This window comes from Micromys minutus (genome assembly GCF_963924665.1).
Source record: "Micromys minutus genome assembly, chromosome: 1".
In the NCBI taxonomy this organism is placed as follows: domain Eukaryota; kingdom Metazoa; phylum Chordata; class Mammalia; order Rodentia; family Muridae; genus Micromys; species Micromys minutus.
Genome location: NC_137969.1, coordinates 255,947,365 through 255,955,916, shown reverse-complemented (window position 1 = coordinate 255,955,916; position 8,552 = coordinate 255,947,365). Strand labels below are relative to the sequence as shown.

Genomic DNA, 8,552 nt, shown 5'->3' with positions numbered 1-8,552 from the left:
CTATGCAGCTATGACCCTAAGGAAGATGATATAGCATTGAAAATGCTGCAGCTATAACCATGAGATCAAGACTATGCTGGATCAGGAATGAAGCTCATTCTATACCTTATGTAGATCGAGATTAGATAGAAAAAATAGGAAGTTTTTCACTGATTTTTCTGTACAAGCCACAGAATTCTACCTTCACCTTTGAAAGTCCATAATGAATGGATTCAAGAGGCAAGTAGCAGATATGTTGAAAATTTTACAGTTTTTTAACAATGAATAAAAGAGCATAAAGCATATAAAAACTAAACATATTTTCAAGTTTTCAACATGTTGATCAAGAAAATGTAATTCACTAAGGTAGTTTGAGATTTCACCTAATCCATGAAACAATGACATTTATAACAGAAACAATTACACAAAATTCTGATGAGATGTTGGTGAAGAGGGTAACATAATGAGTGGTTATTTTAACCTTCTGTAGTTACACTTGACCTATATGTTGATGTTTTCCCAAAGGGCAAAATCACTAATGTAATGTGTCATGCCTGTATATCTACTGGAAATATAACAGAGTTTCTGTGCTAAAAAGTTAAAATATTATAACAAGTTTTAGGACATATGATAATGTATATTACAGGTAGGAGGATGGAAGAAAACTAGGAACAGGCTGAACTTGCAAATAAAAAAGCATGAAAGTCAGGAACCCAAGTATTAATGGAAGTTTGGCACTGATTGAGACTCTACAAACACATGATGAAAAAAGTGTGTGTGGGAAGTTGGTGTAAGATGGGAAGTTGGTACCATGTCCAGATGTGTTTCCTTTGAATCCTACAGTCCTCCTAAACTCTAATGCCAGATTCACACTGTGAATGATGAATGATGAAAGACTATGATGGTCTTATTTAAATATCCAATGCCGGTCTCTATACAGCTTCCCCAATTATGAAGGCCAATTTGACTCCCATATGCAAATGCATTTTCTACCTCTAAACTATATCTCTCCTGCAATGGGTTGATCACATATCTCTCACTTGTGACTGATCTCTGAAGAAAAGGGGAAGTAGCCTAAAAGATGAGGGAGTTAAGTTTTCTTTACCTGTTGACAGCACTTCCTGGTGAGTGTTCAGTTTTCTTACATGTGTCCATAAGGATTTTCATTTTTCTGCGTGATTAACAAAATCCCCTCTCTTTTGTGAAGGTATCTTGTCTCAGGTGCAGCTTCAGGAGTCAGGACCTGGCCTTGTGAAACCTTCTCAGTCACTGTCTCTCACCTGTTCTGTCACTGGCTTCTCCATCACCAGCAGTGGTTATAGCTGGAACTGGATCCGGAAGTTCCCAGGAAATAAAATGGAGTGGATGGGACTCATATACTATGATGGTGGCACTAACTACAACCCATCTGTCCAAAGTCGAATCTCCATCACTAGAGACACATCCAAGAACCAGTTCTTCCTGCAGTTGAACTCTGTGACTACTGAGGACACAGCCACATATTACTGTGCAAGAGGCACAGTGCGGGGTTTTCAGTGTGAGCCCAGACATAAACTTCCTTGTAGAGCAGCTCTGCACCAGCAGGGGGCGTGCAGCACACACAAAGCAGAGGGAAACTACTTCAGTTAAAAAAAAAAAAAAAAAAAAAAACATCTAAAAGACAAACAAACAAACAAACAAAACAAAACAAAATTGCCCAAATGTGTAACACCAGCCTTCTATGGTAGAGGAAGAAACACTGATGATGTTAAATTATCTGATCTTCAGGTGATATAACACTAGAGCTCACTGAAACTCACTTATGCCTAGAAATTTTCAATGACATCCCTCCCTGAGGCTACACATTCCATCCAAACATCTCACCTAATGTAACTTTTCTCCTGCAGGATAAATCACTACTAGAAACTCTACAGATATAGTCAGAAGCTTAGAATCTACATTAGTATCTAACATCCTACTGGGCATCTCAGCTCACTGAACAGTAAAACCCCAGAGCAAAATTATAACCCCCTATGGTTATTAAGGCCACAAAACCCCATTGTAGGCCCATACTGGACCTGAATACTCTCTTGCCACTAGAAGAACAGACCACACAAGGAAGAACACCAGAACAGAGACAGAAAACATGAGAAAAAAAGTTCATCGATTAAAGATAAACTCTGAAAATGGGACCTATGCTCATTAAAGTGTCATAGTCAGATGACTAGTCAGGGGGCACCATAAGAACAGAATTAACAAGGACCAGCGCTATATGAAAATATTAGAGTCCATCTATCCAGCTTCAGTTAGCCCTGGATATTCCAACACAGTTGAAGGACAAGTGAATATTCCTAAATATAGTTTTATGAATGACATAAATTCTGTTAACCAGTGAAATAATAGAGTTTTGGGAAATACAGTAAAGGCAAACATGCATGGAGTCTGAGAGGCACACCACATTCTTCTTTGTATCTTTCTTAAAGGTAACATCTGAAGGGGAAACATTGCTGTTTTGGTGTCATGCTGGTGGGAGACAGAGGCCAGGTGTCAGCAAAGGATTATCCATGGTGTTAATACTACTGACAGAAAAAAAAAGAAGTCTTAATTATCAGGATCTGGGAAGAATTTCCAGTGCAAAATTCTGAACTCTATCAACATTTATATTATTAATATAATTTTATTATTAACATTATTTCACTATCACTGCCCCACTTCAAGGCTTCCCTTTCCCATTCCTCCCTAAGAAGTTGTTGGGTTAATTGTGGGGACCTGTGTCTGCTCCCCCGCTGGGCACTACTGCTAGGGTTGGCAGTAAGCAGGAAGTTTGGTCCAGCATGTCCCACACATTTGTAGGGAGGGTGTGGGGCTGTGAGGAGCTGCAGAGCACAGCTTCAGGGGTGAGGAGCCAGGGGGTGAGATATGGGATGGTCAGCCAGTGATGGCTCACGGTTCTCAGGGCCTGGAAAAAGGCCAGGGTCATTGGCACTCAGGTCTCCTCTTTACCCAAACACTGCTTGATGCCCTGGAAGAGATGAATCAGAGTATGGTGCCTGAGGATCTACCCTGAGGCTGAAGTGTAAGAGAGGAGTTCTGGCTCATCCCACAATAGGGAGTCCTAATCTTGCAGGCAGTTCCTTACTGGTTTGTTTTTGGTTGAAGCCACAGCTTGGGGCACAGAGAAGCCTTCTATGGACATTAGAGAGCATCTTTGTAGGTGAATTGTTTCTCCACTGCTCCCCATCGCTGATTCCTATGAAAAGAGAAAGTCCATGGATTAAAGACATTTACTGTACAGCAGCAAAGTGTCCTAACTGTACAGACGTCCACTTTAGGTATTCCAACGGAATCTGAAGTACGCCCGAAAATCTCAGGATCCATGCCGAAGCCACACAGTGAAGAAGGGACTGCCTTCATTCAGACCCAGCAGCTCCATGCAGCCATGGCTGACAACTTCCTGGAACACATGTGCCGCCTTGACATTGACTCCACACCTGTCACAGCCCGCAACCCTGGCATCATTTGTACCATTGGCCCTGCTTCCTGGTCTCTGGAGATGCTGATGGAGATGATTTAGTCTGGAATAAATGTGGCTCGGCTGAATCTCTCTCATGGAACCCATGAGTCCCATGCAGAGACCATCAAGAATGTCCGTGCAGCCACCGACAGCTTTGCATCTGATCCCATCCTCTAACGTCCCGTTGTGGTGGCTCTGGACACGATGGGGCCTGAGATCCGGACTGGACACAACAAGGGCACCAGCAATGCAGAGGTGGAGCTGAAGAAGGGAGCCACTCTGAAGATCATCCTACACGGAGAAGTGTGACGAGAACATCCTGTGGATGGGCAGCAAGATCTACGTGGATGAAGGACTCATCTTGCTGCATGTGCAGGAGAAAGATGCTGACTACCTGGTGACAGGGGTGGAGAATGGTGGCTCCCTGAGCAGCAAGAAGTGTGTGAATCTGCCTGGAGCTGCCGTGGACCTCTCCGCCGTGTAGGAAAAGGACATCCAGGACCTGAAGTTTGGGGTGGAGCAGGATGTGGACATGGTGTCTGCATCTTTCATCTGCAAGGCAGCCTACGTGCACGAAGTTCGGAAGGTCCTGGGAGAGAAGGGCAAGAACATCAAGATCATCAGTAAAATCGAGAACCATGAAGGTGTTTGCAGGTTTAATGAGATTTTACTGGCGAGTGATGGGATCATGGTGGCTCGAGGTGACCTGGGCATTGAGATTCCCGCAGAGAAGGTCTTCCTGGCTCAGAAGATGATGATAGGACGATGCAACTGAGCTGGGAAGCCTGTCATCTGTGCCACACAGATGCTGGAGAGCATGATCGTGAATCCACGCCCCATCTGTGCTGAAGGCAGAGATGTGGCCAATGCAGTCCTAGATGGAACAGACTACATCATGCTGTCTGGACAGACAGCCAAAGGGGACTATGCTCTGAAGGCTGTTCACATGCAGCACCAGATTGAGAGAGAGGCAGAGGCTGCCATCTACCACCTGCAGTTATTCTAGGAACTCTGCCACCTGGCACCCATTACTGTGACCCCACAGAAGCTGCTGCCATGGGCACTGTGGAGGCTTCCTTCAAGTGCTGCAGTGGGACCATTATTTTGCTCACCAAGTCTGGCAGGAGTGCTCACAAAGGGTCCAGGTACCGCCCTCGTGCCCCTATCATTGCTGTGACGTGCAATCCCCAGATGGCTAGCCAGGCCCATCTGTACCGCGGCATCTTCCCTGTGCTGTGTAAGGATGCTGTACAGGACGCCTGGGCTGAGGATGTTGACCTCCGTGTAAACTTGGCCATGGATGTTGGCAAGGCCTGAAGCTTCTTCAAGCAGGGAGATGTCATTGTGCTAACCGGGTGGCGCTCTGACTCGGGCTTCACCGACACCATGTGTGTACTGCCTGTACCTTGAGGATCCTCTGGAGCCCCTCTTCTAGCCCCTGTCCCTCCCCCTCCCTTATCCTCTCCATTAGGGCAGCAATGCTTGTAGTGCTCACTCTGAGCCATGATGTGGTGCTGGTGGGCCTGGACCCCAGGAGAAGTTAATGCCTCTGAAACATGCAATAGAGTCAAGCTGTTTCTCATGGCTCTACCTACGCCAGAGGTGAAGGAGGAACGCAGGTTGAAACCCTCTGAATATCACAGAAGGACAGGAGCATCTCTGTGGACTGTGCTCCTGTAGAAAGTTGTCCAGAGGATTTCCAGACCAAGCCTGGAGTCAGGAGGCATCAGTAGGGGCTGAGGGAATGGGGCCCAGGATTCCATGTAGGTGACTTGGCCCTGTCCCTGACTTGTATTCCCAACAGCTTTGTCTTCCCCTCTCCTCCTCCTTGTGCTCTCCATTGCTGTCACTGCAGACAGTGTGCTCTGCACCTTTCCCAATTAAGGAGGTGAGGCTGGCTCCCACATGCAAATGTTTCTTCTAGCTCTAACTTAAATCTCCTCCTAGGCTGTGCCTACTCACATACTTCTCATTGGATGCTGATCTCTGAAGCAAAGAGGGTGCAACCTAAAATATGGTACTATTAAATCCATTGTGCCTGTTAACAGTTTTTCCAGGTAAGTGTTGCCCTTCTATAAATGTTACCCTGAGGGTTTTTTTTTTTGGGGGGGGGTGGTTACTGCTTGAGTAAGAGAATCGCCTCTGTTGTCTGTAGGCATCCTGTCTCAGGTGGAGCTTCGGGAATCAGGACCTGCCTTGTGAAACCTTCTCAGTCACTGTCCCTCACCTGTTCTGTCACTGGATACTCCATTACCAGTAGTGGTTATACCTGGAACAGGATCTAGAAGTCCCCAGGAAATAATGGAATGGATGGGATACATAAGCTCTGGTGGTAGCCCTGACTACAATCCATCTCTCAAAAGTCAAATCTCCATCACTAGAGATACAACCAAGTACCAGTTATTACTGAAGTTGAAATTTATGACTACTGAGGACACAGCCTCATATTACAGTGCAAGAGACAAAGTGCAGACACTTTATTGTGAGCACAGACATAAAACTTTTTGTAAAGCACCTCTGTACCAACAGGGGGCATGCAGACCTACCAAGGATCAAAGTGTTTACTTAAGTGCAGGTGAAAATTTTTCCAGGAAAAAACTATGGCACAGGACTCCTGCTGTACCAAAAGAAACTCTGGTACTAAGATCTTCAGTTAAGGTGGTAGCATAGAGAGGTCAAGTGACATGAATGCGTGATTTACTGGGTCAATCCTACTGACAGAACAAAACTTAATTTTGGGGCCCTAGAAAAGTGCACTGGGGAAAGCACTGAAGTATCACCTTTTCCCTTTTGTTTTTATTTTATTTATTCACAACCTACTGACTAACCCCCTAAAGTTTATTCCCTTCCACAATCCTCTCCCTTTCCCTCCTTCCCTTACCAACTGCCAGCCAAGTGCCCTCTCTATATCACTCCTTACATGCATACTTTAAGTCTCTGAAAGGTCAGGTACTTTCTCTACCATTGTGACCACACAAGGAAGACAAGTTAAAAGAACACACCACACATACAGTCAACAACTTTGGGGATAACAGCCATAAAACTTGTTCTGAATCCATAGGAAGACCATGCTGCTCATGTACTGCATGTGGATGGGAAGGCCTTGGTACAGCCTGTATATGGCTGTATTTGGAGGTTCAGACTCTTTCAGACCCAAGCACCCAGATGAAGGATACTTACAGCTAACCATTGGACTGAACACAGGGACCCCAATGAAGACACTAGAGAAATGACTGAAGGAGCTGAAAGGGTTAGCAACCCCATTGAATGCACAAAACTGTCAACCAACCAAAGCAAACTCAGCTCCCAGCGCCTAAAATAACAACCAGTTAGTATGAATGGAAACACATATGACTCCAGGTGCATAGGCAGCAGAGAATATCATTGTCTGGCATCAATGGAAGAAGAGGCCTTTGGTCCAGTGAAGACTTATTTGGACAGAGTAGGGGAATGTCAAGGCACTGAGGTGGTGTAGGGTAATTGGGAGTTGTAAGACATTCATGGAGGCAATTAGAGAGAAAGAGGGATTTGGATTGGGGGCAAATGAAATAGCATCTAAAATTTAAATACATACAATATTAAACAAGTGAACTAAAAATAAATTTCAAAGGTTTAATATCAGTGAGAAATTTATTTATCTCATAAATTTAGTGTCCTTGAAAAACTCATTTCTTTTTTTATTTTTTAAAATGACTTTATTTTACAAAACAAAGATAAATGTACAGATTTTAAACATTTTGTGCTTAAAATTATACATTTTTGTCAGTACTGTTTTTTCAGATATTAAAATAATTTTTACATAAAACTATGTGAATATATATTTTTAGTCAGTACTTAATTTTTTCAAAGGCTTGAAAGTATGCATTGAAAACCTAATAGTTACAATGAGCGTAAAATACATGCAAAAAAAAAATGCTACATGGAAATAGTCAACGTCTTCTTTTATAAATATTTTTTTTGTTTTGTTTTCTTTATTTCTTGGACTTCATACAGTCTGTGAGTTGTTTCTGGGGAAGTGCAAGCCTCTGGGGTTAGCATCCCAATATCAGTGACTGCATATTATGTCTGTTCTTTTGTGACTGGGTTATCTCACTCAGGATGATATTCTCTAGATGCAGCCATTTTCTTAAGAATTTTGTTAAGTCATTGATTCTGGTGGCTCAGTAGTATTCCATTGTGTAAATGTACCACAATTTTTGTATCCATTCATCTTCTGAAGGACATCTGGGTTCTTTCCAGCTTCTGGCTATTATAAATAGAGCTGCTATGAACATTGTGCTGCATATATCTTTGTTGTATTTTAAAGTGTCTTGGGGTATATGCCCAGAAGTGGAATAGCTGGGTCTTCAGGTAGTACTATATCCAATTTTCTGAGGTATCGCCAGACAGATTTCCAGAGTGGTTGTATTAGTTTGCAACCCCACCAACAGTGGAGAAGTGTTCCTCTTTCTCCGCAGCCTCGCCAGCATCTGCTGTCATCTGAGTTTTTAATTTTGGCCAATCTGACTGGTGTGAGGTGGAATCTCAGGGTTGTTTTGATTTGCATTTCCCTGATGGCTAAGGATGTTGAGCACTTCCTCAGATGTTTCTCGGCCATTCGTTTTTCCTAAACTGAGAACATTTTATTTAGCTCTGTACCCCATTTTTTAATAGGGTTATTTGATTCTCTAGTGTCTAGCTTCTTGAGTTCCTTGTATACCTTTGATATTAGGCCTCTATCTGATGTGGTGTTGGTAAAGATCATTTCCCATTCTGTTGGTTGCCGTTTTGTTTTCTTGACAATGTTCTTAGTCTTACAGAAACTTTGCAATCTCATTAAGTCCCATTTGTTAATCTTTGACCTTAGAGCTTGAGCCATTGGTGTTTTGTTCAGGAAATTTTCTCCTATGCCTATGTGTTCGAAGGTTTTCCCTAATTTCTTATCTAATAGTTTCAGTGTAACTGGTTTAATGTGGAGATCTTTGATCCACTTACAGTTGAGCTTTGTACAAGAAGATAAGAAAGGGTCTATTTTCATTCTTTTGCATTTGAGTGCCAGTTGGACCAGCACCAATTGTTGAATAGGCTGTCCTTTTTCCAT

General features: G+C 43.2%; 1 pseudogene across 1 annotated transcript; it reads left to right on the top strand.

Annotated features, from left to right (window-relative positions):
• The first annotated feature begins 3,334 nt into the window (after positions 1-3,334).
• On the top strand, positions 3,335-4,882 carry LOC308426776 (pyruvate kinase PKM-like; annotated as a pseudogene). Its single transcript has one exon. The product of its transcript is annotated as a pyruvate kinase PKM-like (transcript).
• Positions 4,883-8,552: the final 3,670 nt, after the last annotated feature.